The sequence below is a fragment of the Eptesicus fuscus genome, chromosome 2 (genome assembly GCF_027574615.1).
Source record: "Eptesicus fuscus isolate TK198812 chromosome 2, DD_ASM_mEF_20220401, whole genome shotgun sequence".
Taxonomy (NCBI): domain Eukaryota; kingdom Metazoa; phylum Chordata; class Mammalia; order Chiroptera; family Vespertilionidae; genus Eptesicus; species Eptesicus fuscus.
This window is the reverse complement of record NC_072474.1, coordinates 56,415,783-56,429,197: the sequence shown is the minus strand read 5'-3', so window position 1 is coordinate 56,429,197 and position 13,415 is coordinate 56,415,783.

The window sequence follows — 13,415 nt, the reverse complement described above, 5'->3', positions numbered from 1 at the left end:
AGGGCACTAATAATAAAACTCATAAAGAGTTGTTGAGATTACTAAATATGAAAAGGCTTGTGAAATTCTTAGTATAGATCTTGCTGCATAGGATGCACTAAAGTGTTAATTATATGTACAATATGTACTATGTTATTTATAATGTATTACATATAACAGCACATATTATACAAATACAGTGGACCCTTAAGCAACCTTAGAGTAAGGGGCTCTGACCTCCCGCCCAGTCAAAAAGCCACATATAGCAAAAGGATAACTCCACATGTGAATGTTCCCAATGGCACAGCTAATCTTGAACAATGAGGGTTCAAAATGCACATGTCAATCAATCGAAAAAAAACACACAAAAAAACTAATGTAAGTGGATCCATGACTTCCAATAGTCAAGGGTCAACTGTAACATATAATTAATGTATGATATATGACTTATAATATATAGTATATGACATCTAATATAAAATGTTAATTATTAACTTCATCATCTTTATTACGACTGTCCTTATATAATGTGGGAGTCATATACTTGGGTCTTTGATGAATCCCTTATGAACTGACATGGTCTTTCCCAGTAACTTTCTAAGGAATGTTGACCCAGTAGTGCTCTCTGAAAGTGTTTGTCCACTTCATTAGAAGTCCATAAAAAGAAACTCTTCTTAGAGAAATTATTTATAACTAAAAAAAAGGGTGGGGTGGGGTGGGGGGAGTAGTCCTTTCTGAAATTCAGACTACTACTACTACCCCTACTAGGTAAAAACTTTCCATAGAACAGAAGTAAAACCCTCCTAGCCCAGCTGCCGTGGCTCAGTGGTTGAGCATCGACCGACCTAGGAACTAGGAGGTCATGGTTTGATTCCTGGTCAGAGCACATGCCAGGGTTGTGGGCTCAATCCCCAGCAGGAGGCATGCAGGAGGCAGCCGATCAATGATTCTTTCTCATCATTGATGTTTCTCTCTCTCTATCTCCCTCCCTCTCCCTTCCTCTCTGAAATCAAAACCTCCTAGATGCTTATACATTAAAGTAACCTAATGAAAGAATCTTGACATTCTTTATAATCATTCTTTTTATTTTTATTTTAAGCTAATGGAAATAAGTTCGAAAGAAGGTAGGTATTTAAGAACAATTACAGAAAATGTACATTATTTGTGTTGTGAGCTGTACTTCCAGTATGCAGTTTTGTGGTTAATATCATAAAAACCAAAATCTAGAAAAGAACAAACATAATTAGAAATACCTTAGCATCATTTTATTATATTTTATATACCTTTCTGCAGCCTGTATATTGTTATATTTTCTTCTATAATTACTACACATACTAGGCAATGCATTGTGAGAAAATAGTGGTAGTGAAAATATTGATATGGCATACTTTATTCTTCCTGAAATGTACTATTAATCAAATTCTAGTCTGCAATATTTCAGCTCGCTAGAAGTATGACAGCCACAGCCATGAATTTTAGTATGGGTTATAAAGGGATACTATATAAACTTCTCACTCAAAACCTGTTCCTCAGCAATATATATCTTTGGTGCAAGCACTTAAAAAACACTTTTCCATGTCAGCTGTAACCCCTCTTCAAGGTTCTGGGTCAAGTACTGAAAGCTGTGGTGATAAAAGCTTAATTCCTGTCACTCTGTAAAAAGCTATTGTCATCACTTGTATTTTAAAATTATTTTTAACCCTGAATAAACTGAGTTGTACACCACAAAAAATATGATTTAATGTTGTTTTATGTTTTTCCTGCTCAAACTCACAAGATCATTTTTAGCTTTGGTTTTATAAAATCCAGAAAAAACAAAGGGCTGTCAGTAGTGGGTTAAAACATTATTTTACTCAGATCAAACAGAACCATAAAGCTTTAGACAAATTATATTTGGGAATAAAGCAATTCAGACTGGCTGTACTTTAGTGCTCTGAAATTTTAACATTTTTTCTTGAAAGTAATGGTAGGATTTTTTTTTTAATTGCTTACTTTATTTTTATTTGGATTAGTGCTCTGCATATTCCCAATTCTCTCATATGCAAGTGAGTGCAAACCTGTTCAGGACTTGAGTTCCTCCCCAAATGTGGGCCACCGTGCTGGGAGTGGGGTTTATGGCGAGATTGTGTCTCAGCCTTTCCTACTCTCTTCGTGGGTTTCCCTCTCTTTGCCTGATGTGATGGGTTGCTCCATCAGTTTTTAGTGTTTTGTTGTTGTTGTTGTTGCTGCTTTTCCCTCCAGAGGATTTGGTTACAGTGGTTGATTCGATGTGTCCATGGGAAGAGATGAGTTCAGGATCTTCCTACATCACCATCTTGACCATGAACCCACTACGCTTCCCCAATTTTAAAACAAATTCCTACATAGTCTAGGATCACATGGTTATACAGACAGCACTGTTGTTGAAAATGCTGACAATGTATAAGCCTTCTTCCCTCCTGTTAAACTCACTCCAGAGACTAAAAGCCTAGGTGTTTCACCACAAGCAGGAACACCTGTTTTATGCAGTGTGCTGCTGATATTTCCTGGAGTTGCACACTTGAAACCTGTATGATATTGTGATCCTTTCTCACCCCAATAAATTCAGTAAAAAAGAAATAAAACTCACACACAACATAAGACAACGTTTTAGTTAAAGTTGTCATTATTTTCATACAAAAATTTATCTCAAATGACTTTTGAGGTTCTCCTAGAAAATGTCATCAATATTTATTCTTGGGTAAAAGTACAAAATGTAGACAGTCTCACAATAGTCGGTGGTATATATTTAAAGACAATTATACACTTCAAAATAGATAGTTAAATGTACCAGTATTCTCTGAAGTAGGTAGTGCATCAATAATTTTAGTTAGTGGTATGTCATAAAAACAAATTTTCAAGTGGTTGCTTATTAATTTGTTTGTAATCAGTTGATTATAGAATAGGACTTGATCATCCAAACTCTATTATTGTTATTCAGTTTCAAAGTAGGATTTTCTGGAAATCCTACTGTAACTTGGAAAAAAATGCTGTGCCTTACTAATAGGCATTTTGTGTTAGATTGGCTTTGCATATTCCTTACCAAAGCAATAGGTGAAAAAATTCTATAAAACTGAATTGTCTTTTTTCTACTGAAATAGTTTATATTGTAATATTGCCTTGAAAATGGATGGAATTCGGCAATGTAGTAGGATACAAAATTAATATTCAGAAATTGGTGCATTTTTATATACCAACTATCAGAAAGAGAAACTAAGAAAACAATTTCATTTACTATTGCAACAACAACAACAAAAGAAGGTACCTAGGAATAAATTTTACCAAAGAGGTAAAAGACCTGTACTTGGAAAACTAAAGGACATTGAAGAAAGAAATTGAGGAAGATACAAATAAGTGGAATCATATACCACATTAAGGATTGGAAGAATTAACATCATTAAAATATCCATACAACTCAAAGCAATCTATAGACTCAAAATAATGCCTATTAAAATATCATGGCATATTTCACAGTTCTATTCCAAAAATCTATATGGAACCAAAAACAAACAAACAAACAAACCCCAAATAACCTAAGCTGTCTTGAAAAAAAAAAAAAAAGTTGGAGGGATCACAGTACCTGATATCAAACTATACTACAAGGCCATTGTAATCAAAACAGCCTGGTACTGAAATAAGAACCGGCATATACATCAATTAAATGGAACAGAGAGTCCAGAAATCAACCTATGTCTTTATGGTCAATTAATATTTGACAAAGGATGCAAGAGCATACAGTGAAGAAAAGACAGTCTATTCAATGTTGGTGTTGGGAAAATTGGACAGGTCATGCAAAAAAATGAAACTATATCTCCAACTTACAGCATATATAAGAATAAACTCAAAATGGACGAAAGACTTAAATGTAAGTCATGAAACCATAAAAATCCTAGAGGAAAACATAGGCAGAAAAATCTCAGACATCTCTGATAGCAATATTTTTACTGATATATCTTATGGAGCAAAGTAAACAAAGGAAAAAATTAACAAATGGGACTACATCAAACTAAAAAGCTTCTGCACAGCCAAAGGAACCATCAGCAAAATGAAAAGGGAAACCACTGTCTGGGAGAACATATTTACCAATGATACATATGATAAGAGGTTAATTTCCAAAATATATAAAGAACTTATACAATTTCACACCAGAAAGACAAACAGTCCAATTTAAAAATGGGCAAAGAACCTAAATAGACACTTTTTGAAAGTGGACATACAGAAAGCCAAGAGACATATGAAAAAATGCTCAAAATCACTAATCATCCGAGAGATGCAAATCAAAATGACAATGAGGTACCATCTCACACCTGTCAGAATTGCTATCATCAACAAATCAACAAACAACAAGTGGCGAGGATGTGGAGAAAAGGGAACCCTCGTACACTGCTGGTGGGAATGCAGACTGGTGCAGCCACTGTGTATGGAGTTTCCTCAAAAAATTTAAAATGGAACTCCCATTTGACCCAGCATTCCCACTCCTAGGAATATACCCCCAAAAAATCAGAAATACCAATCAGAAAGAACATATGCATTCCTATGTTCATAGCAGCACAATTTACAATTGCTAAGATTTGAAAACAGTTTAAGTGTCCATCAGCAGATGAGTGGATTAAAAAACTGTGGTACATCTACACAATGGAATACTATGCTGCTGTAAAAAAGAAAGAACTCTTACCATTTGCAACAGCATGGATGGACCTGGAGAACATTATGCTAAGCAAAATAAGCCAGTTGGAGAAAGGTAAGTATCACATGATCTCATTTATTTGTGGAATATAATAAACAATAAACAGGCAGTCTTCAGGTTATGTCAGACTCGACGTACATCGTTTCGTGGTTACGTCGCCATCTCCCATTTATTTATTACAAAAAAAAAGTTCTGTCATTTCGACGTATGTGCATATGTGCTTTATGGTTTTTATTATTTATTTCCCATAAGTAAAGGTCAGGAATTGTTATCCTTCTTTTAAATTTTTTTTACTGTTTCACTTCATTACTGCTGTGTATGTGCTCCGTGTGAATGACGTAGGTGCTTATGTAGGTGGGTTCCGACTTACGGCGAAAATCGCGTTACGTCACCATAGGAATGGATCTCCCATGTAACCCGAGGACCTACTGTAAATTGATGAACAAAAATGGATACAGAGACACAGAATCATTGAAGAGATCATCAAACTTCAGAAAGAAGGCAGGGGAAGGGAGGCGGCGGAGGTGGTGGTGGTGGGGTGGCGATAAGAGATCAACCAAAGAACTTGTATGCATAACCAATAGACACAGACAATGGCGGGGTGAAGGCTAGGACTGGGGGGTGGGGGCAGGTTGGAAGAGGACAAGGAGGGAAAGAGGACATATGTAATACTTTCAACAATAAAGAATTTTTTACAAATGGGCAAATAACCTGCATATACACTTCTCCAAATAGGACTACAGAAGTCCAATAGACATATGAAAAATTACTCAATGTCACTAATCATCAGAGAGAGGCAAATTTATTCCACAATGAGGTATCACCTCACACCTGCCAGAATTGCTATCATCAATAAATCATCAAACAACAAATGCTGGCCAGGATGTGGAGAAAAGGGAAGCTAGTGCACTGCTAGTGGGAATGCAGACTGGTGCAGCCACTGTGGAGAACAGTATGGAGTTTTCTCAAGAAATTAAAAATGGAACTGCCTTTTGACCCAGTGATTCCACTTCTTGAAATATATCCTAAGAATCCTGCAACACCAATCACAAAAAATATATGCACCGCTATGTTCATAGCAGGATTATTTACAATAGCCAAGATCTGGTAATAGACAAAGTGCCCATCAGTAGATGAGTGGATTAAAAAGCTGTGGTACATTTACACAATGTAATATTATGCAGCCATAAAAATAAGGAAATCTTACCTTATAGCACAACATGGATGGACTTGGTGATTATTTTGTTAAGTGAAAGAAAACAGTCAGAGAAAGACAAATACCATGTGGTCTCATTTATATGTGGAATCTAATGAACAAAATAAATTGATTAACAAAATAAAACCAGAGTCATGGATATATGAAACAGACTGAAAGGTGGCAGAGACTGGATGAAAAAAAAGGTGAAGAGATTATCCAAAGAATAGATATGCATAACCTATGGACACAGACAACAGTGTGGTGATTGCCAGAAGGAAGGGGGTGGGGGCTTGGTGGAGGTTGGCAAAGGGGAAGGGGGGATGGGAACATATTTAACAATGTCAACAATAAAAAATAAAGTTATAAGTAAAGAATGCACTTATCTAATTGAAATGGAATAAAAGGCATATAGCATTTTTCAGTTTTAAAATGTTATAAAATATTCATTAACTATTTCTTGCAATTATGCTAAGTGAGCATTAAAAATACAATTATGCAAATGATGCATAAAAATATTGAATAACATAAATTGAAAAAATATAAATAATTAAACAAAATGAATGATTGTAATGTTTAGTCTGTGGTCTACCATTCTAAAGTTTCACTGTTTACTAAAAAACGATGTTGGATTAGAGTAAACCTTTCCTCACATAAAAAAGTAATGACTTATGACATCATTTTCTAACTGTTATCTGGATGGATGCCCTATTTCACTGTGAAATTAATTCTCAAAATTTGTTTCAAGAGTTTAAAAAAAACATTTATTTTTATCTATATAACATATTTGGTCAACTAGCTATTATTTCTTAGCCTGTTGGCACTGATAACTTGGATCAGTTTGTATTTCAAATCACTCAGGCACTTAATAGCTTATAAATGTTTACACTGGGACCAACATGGAGAAGAAAATAATTTTTGAAGGAAAACATCAGTTTGTATTCCAGTCCTGGACAATACCCAGTAATGTTGGCTTCATTTTTTATTAATTTCACTCTCTCTGTAGTTGATGCCAACTCCTCATGCAGCCCCCATTTGCATACCAGTCTAGTCTTTGCAAAAATGTCTTTCATATCATGTGTTTTTGTTGGAGAAATAAATACTATTTAAAACATAAAATCTCTCATAGATTGTTACAATTTATTCAGTTCTCCCTATATCTATGCCTTCAGCTGCCTCTGATACTGTCTCTGACATTAGCCATACAAATTGCTTTGGTTAATGGAAAAGTGGCAAATATAACACAAGCAGAAACTTGACAATTGCTTCTGCACTAGATTTGCCAATTCTTGGTGCTATTGAAATATTCCATCCTAGTTGTAGAAAAAAAAAGCCTCAGATAGCCTGTCCCTTGATGAAAAATAATGATCATATAAGCACTATAACCCCAGCTAATATATAGCTCCAATTGCCAGGCACAAGAATGAGACCATCCTACATCAACTAGCCCTACACGACCTATACTGACCATAGATGTCTGGACAAATCTCACTAAGCTCGGTGGAGCCTGGCTTACATCAGCAGAATTATCCAGTCAAAAGATATTCATGGGAAATGACAAATGGTGGTTGTTTAAGAAATTGGATTTTGCAGTGGTTTGTTATGCAGTTAAAGATAATGAATACGATATAGTTTATACAGTGAGTCATAAAAATCTTTTACTCATTAGGCATGTTTTTATAGTGCCAAAGCAAATGTTTGCCAATAAATAGAGGAATCTAAGGCTTAAGGCACTTATTTATTTATTTATTTATTTATTTATTTATTTATTTTTGCTCAGAATTATGAAAATCAGGAGGAAATTTTGAAATCTTGTTTTTAATGGTCAGTATCTATACTAATAAAAGCCTAGGTGGCCCTCGTGCCCTCACATCATCACAAGATGGCCACCCCACATTGTCACAAGATGGCCACCACAAGATGGACACCCCCATATCATCACAAGATGGCCGCCCCATGTCATCACAAGATGGCCACCCCCACTTCATCACAAGATGGCCACCACAAGATAGCCACCACAAGATAGCTGGCAGGGGAGGGCAGTTGGGGGTGATTGGGCCAGCCGGGGAGGGCAGTTGGGGAGATTGGACTGGCAGGGGAGCAGTTAGGCATCAATTAGGCTGGCAGGGGAGCAGTTAGGGGGCAATCAGACTGGCAGGCAGGCGAGTGGTTAGGAGCCAGCAGTCCCAGATTGTGAGAGGGATGTCGGACCACAGGGATCAGGCCTAAACCGGCAGTCGGACATCCCCTGAGGGGACCCAGATTTGAGAAGATGCAGGCTAGGCTGAGGGACACCCCCCCCCCCCCGCCCAGTGCACGAATTTCATTCACCAAGCCTCTAGTCTATATATATAAAAGCCCAGCGGCCAGAACAACAGAACAATGGAACGACCAGGATAACTGAATGACTGGAACAACCTGAACCACCAGTTGCTATGAAACACACTGCTGTGGCCAACTGGCCCAATCTGGGTCTTGATCAGCAACCTGCAACCTCTTGTGGCCTCTCTCCCTGGCTGGCCCCACCCATGATTGGCTCCCCCACCCTAATTGGGGACAGGGATGGCCAACCTCTTGCATCCCCTCACCATTACTGGCCTGGCCCCATCAGCCCTTATAAGGGTGGGCCAGCTGGACCCCACCCATGCACGAATTCATGTACCGGGCCTCTAGTAATAAAATAATGCAATACACTAATGACTAATATTTATATCTACCAATATGATCCATTAATTCCACTTCTGGATATATATCCAAGAGAATTGAAAACAGGCTCTCAAAGGGGTAAGTGCATTGGCCAAATATGGAAACAACCCCATTGTTTATTGTCCAAAATATAACATATACTTACAGTGGAATATTATTCAGACTGTAAAAAGAAGGAAATCCTGGTATATGTGACAACATGGAAGAACCTGGATGACATTAAGCTAAGCAAAATAAGGCAATCACAGAAGGACAAATTCTACATGAGTCCACTTTGGTGAGGTACCCAAAAGTGTTAAACTCATAGAATAGAGAACAGAACGGTGGTTGTCAGGAGCTGGAGTAAGGTGAAATGGGAAGTTGCCATTCAATTGATATAATTCAGTTTTGCAAAATGAATTAGTTCTAGAAATTTTCATATAGCATACCTATAGTTAACAATATTGTATTGTTAAGAGGGTAAATGTCATATTAAGTAGACCTACCACAAAAAAACAAACAAAAAAAAAAAAACAAGCAAAAACCCCACAAGGATACTTTTGGAATAATGGATATGGCTAATACCTTGATAGTAGTAATAGTAACACAGGTATATGCATATTTCTGACATCATCAAATTGTATATATTAAATATGTACAGTTTTGAATATCAATTATACCTCAATATAGTTGTCATTGTTTTAAAGTAAAAACCCAATGGACAAAATTGTACTTTTTCCCAACTCTTCTTTCATATATCTTCAACAACCTATTCTTAAAACACAATCACACTATATGGTCAGTAAAATGGCTATAGGGGAAATATATTGATGAATTAAAAAATTCAACAGCATGGATGGACCTGGAGAGCATTATGCTAAGTGGAATAAGCCAGTCAGAGAAAGACAAGTACCATATGATTTCACTCATATGTGGAATCTAATGACCAAAGAAACTAACAAACAAAATAGAAATAGACTCATAGATACAGAGAACAGACTGACAACTGTCAGAGGGGAGGGGGTTGCAGGGCTGGGTGAAAAGGTGAAAGGATTAATCAAAAAACAAACAAACAAAAAACAAACAAACAAACAAATAAAAACTCATAGACACAGAAAACTACTTGGTGATTACCACCAGAGGGGAAGGGGAGTGGGGAAAAGTAGAAGAGAGTAAAAGAACAACAAAGGTGATAAAAGAAAACTTGACTTGGGGTGATGAACACACAATATAATATACCGTTGATGTATTATAGAATTGTATACCTGAAACCTATATAATTTTATTAACCAATGTCACATCAGTAAATTTAATTTTTAAAAATAATAAATAAAAGCCAAGGTCTTTCACAATCATGTATATTCCCTTAAACAATTATGTTTGCCTTTGGATGGCAAATAGTTATTTTTCAGTAGATTTATCTAATAATCATTCATCTGAAGATTTATAATAAAATAACAATTAATTACAAAGTATTAGTATATTTGACTTAAAGCCCAAAATATCTATCACCTACAAAAATGTTGGGATAAAAAAGAAACAATGCTGATCTTTAAATGTGTCACTGATAATATAGATACACATATATATGAGCAAAATATATAATGTATATTGGTAATATATTTTTTAGAAATTGTTATGATCCATGTAATCAAGTATTTTATTACTTGTCTTAAAACTTCACATGGCTCATTTCCCCTTGTGTACTCTCACAGTACCTTGTAGACATATCTGTTATATACTTCCAGTATTATAATGCAATGATTCAGTTAATGTTTGTTCTTTTTATTTATTTTTTCACTGTGACTTCCTCGAGGATCAGATCTGTTCCCTGTTAATACTTTTATCCTAAGCATCTGACACAGGAATCATATTCAGTGATGCTTTGAAAAAGACTGCTCAATGACTTAATGTGCCCCTTTCAACTTTCTAATATTAAAAATATATACATTCTGCTATATAGTAGTCCCCTTTATCTTGAGGGATATGTTCCAAGACCCCAGTAGATGCATGATACCATGGATATGCTAACATATGTACATATATATTAAGTATTTTTCTCCTTTATATACATACCTCTGATACAGTTGAATTTAGAAAGTAGGCAATTTCATGGGTAGAAGATTTGTTCTTACCTTAGATCTTAGCAACCAGAGCATATGTTTTTTTCTTTCCTCATTAAGTCAAGGACTTTCACCTTTTCACTTAAAGGAAATACTTTACAGCTCCTCTTTGGCATATCTGAATTGCCAGCATCATTATCTTGTGCTTTGGGGTTATTAGTAATTAAAATAAAGGTTACTTGAACATGAGCAATGTGAAACCATGACAGTTGATCTGATAACCCAGATGACTACTGAGTGACTATCGAGCGGGTAGTGTATACAGTCTGGATACATTGTACACAAGGACGGTTCCTGTCCGGCTGAACAGAGCAGGGCTGCACAAGATTGTATCATGTTACTCAGAATGGCATGCAATTTAAAATTTAGGAACTGTTTATTTCTGAAATTTTCTATTTAATATTTTCAGACTGCAGTTGACCGCACATAACTGAAACTGAGGAGAGTGAAACTGCAGATAAGGGGGACTACTGTATTTCCACCTTAATGGTATAATATATTTCTCAGAGCTTCCCATCTCCATCTGAGAGCCAACAGTTAGTCTAGCCTGCTTTGTTTAAGGCGGGAGGTGAGGATGTAGTTGAAGGGAACAGATACAGATAAAAAAAAAAATAAGGAAGTAAGATGACAATAAAAGAAATGGCAAGGCAGTCCAAACTTATAGCATCAGGGTATTGCCTTATAAATATGCAGGAAGAGAAAAATATCAAAAATTTTGGATTTTATGGGCCTGTCAATTATTATGGAATACATAATAAGACTAGCAGGTTTTCATACTGAGTGCTTTTACTCTAACTAAAATTTTAAAACAGTTTTTGGAAGAAATTAATATTTTAGGTAAACTAATATAGTATAATTAGAATGAAGACTTTATCCAAATAATTGCAGTATTACTATATCTATTCTAAAATATTTCCAATACATAATTCTCAAGAAGTTGATAACCATGTGAAATTCTCATGAATAGTTAGTTAATATTCATGAAATATTCATTGAACTAAGTTTACAAGCTTTCATTGAAATGCACAAATTAATGTGCTTATTCATAGAAAGACTATCAAATCTATAAATATAAGGCCACCTTTTATGTACATGTGACTAATTTAAAAAGTAAATTTTTATAAACTTGAATGCCTTAGCCATCCAAAATAAATGTATTTTACCATGTTAATTTTGTGAATATTTGCAAATAATTTAGATGACATTTACTTGTGCCACAAAATATACAATTTAATGAAAAAATGGACATTTGGGCCATTTGTATTCTGTAGAATTATTCAATTCATAGGAACTTAAGCCAATGTTTTTAAGGAGATCTTGCTAGAAGGGACATTTGCTACAGTAAAAAAGAAAAAAGAAATGATAAGTTTTGGGGCCAAGAAAAATTGTGTCCTCAGTTTTGTTGATCTCCTTTAACTTTTGTTTTTATCTGTGTATTTAGTGATGGCTCTTAATTACTTCCCTATTTCTCTGATTAGTGCTTCTCTTCACTTTGCACTTTCTTCTCCTGTGCTACGAAAAGCATCTATTAGAACCTTTCTGTATTTTGTTCTCAAGTTCTACATACTAGAATTAATAAACACCACACAAAATATATCACATATATTGTACTTTTCCTAGTTTATATTTGATCGCACAAATTTAATGTCCTTTTTGAAACTTATAGGCAGGGTAGTATAATTATTGTTAAATAAAGCAGTTAAATATCAATGAGTGTTTATGGAGGATCTACCCTGGATAAAGAATTGTATTAGGTTCTGGGTAGTAAATATTCTGTGATGTTTTTAAAAGTCAATGGTTTAGCCAGGCCGGTGTGGCTCAGTGGTTGAGTGTTGACCTATGAACCAGGAGGTCACTATTTGATTCCTGGTCAGGGCACATGCCTGGGTTTCAGGCTCCAGCCCCAGTAGGGGGCGTGCAGGAGGCAGCTGATCAATGGTTCTCTGTCATCATTGATGTTTCTATCTCTCTCTCCCTCTCCATCCTTCTCTCTGAAAGAAACATTAAAAAAAAAAAGTCAATGGTTTAGTCACTAAACCAGTGGGAAAAGGTAGTTTGCATTTTGTGGGAAATATGAAGTTGTAAATTTAAATTTTACATAATTATTTGTGTCTTGATAAATCTTTAGGAGAGTGCTTCTTTCTTCAGAACAGACTGAGCAAAAAGGCTTCTTATGGCCACAAGACTTCCTGCAAGAGTAAAGGAGGAGAATGGTGCACTTTGTATTCTACTTCAGTTAAAATGCCCTGAACCATCAGTGCAGGGCTACTTAGGTTAGAGGCAAAAGCCACTATCGTTTTTGAATTTTGACATGTGCTCTATAATGTACACATCTTACATTTATGTCCTTTCAGCTGGAAACAATTGTTTTCCTGTCAAAATGCTTCAAAAAGATTCATTGTTTACTTTCCAGAGAAGACTAAAACTTGACCTTGGGCTATCAGTTCTTAGACAGTTCTGCTATAAGGATCACAAGATAAATGTCTCTGCCATCTCTCAGTTTCAATGTCTAACAGATATCTCCTGCTCTTTGGTCTCTATTGGAAGAACAAAAACCAAAAACAAAACCTTTAATTCAACAACATTGAAAGCTTAGCCAAGTTCTTATTTTATAAAGTATCCTTGTTCATTTTAAAACTCCAAACAGAAAATTTCCATTTCATTAAAAGAGACAAGTGGAAGTGTAGGAAAGCGGCCAGAAGCATTAATGAGATTTTATATCGTGAAC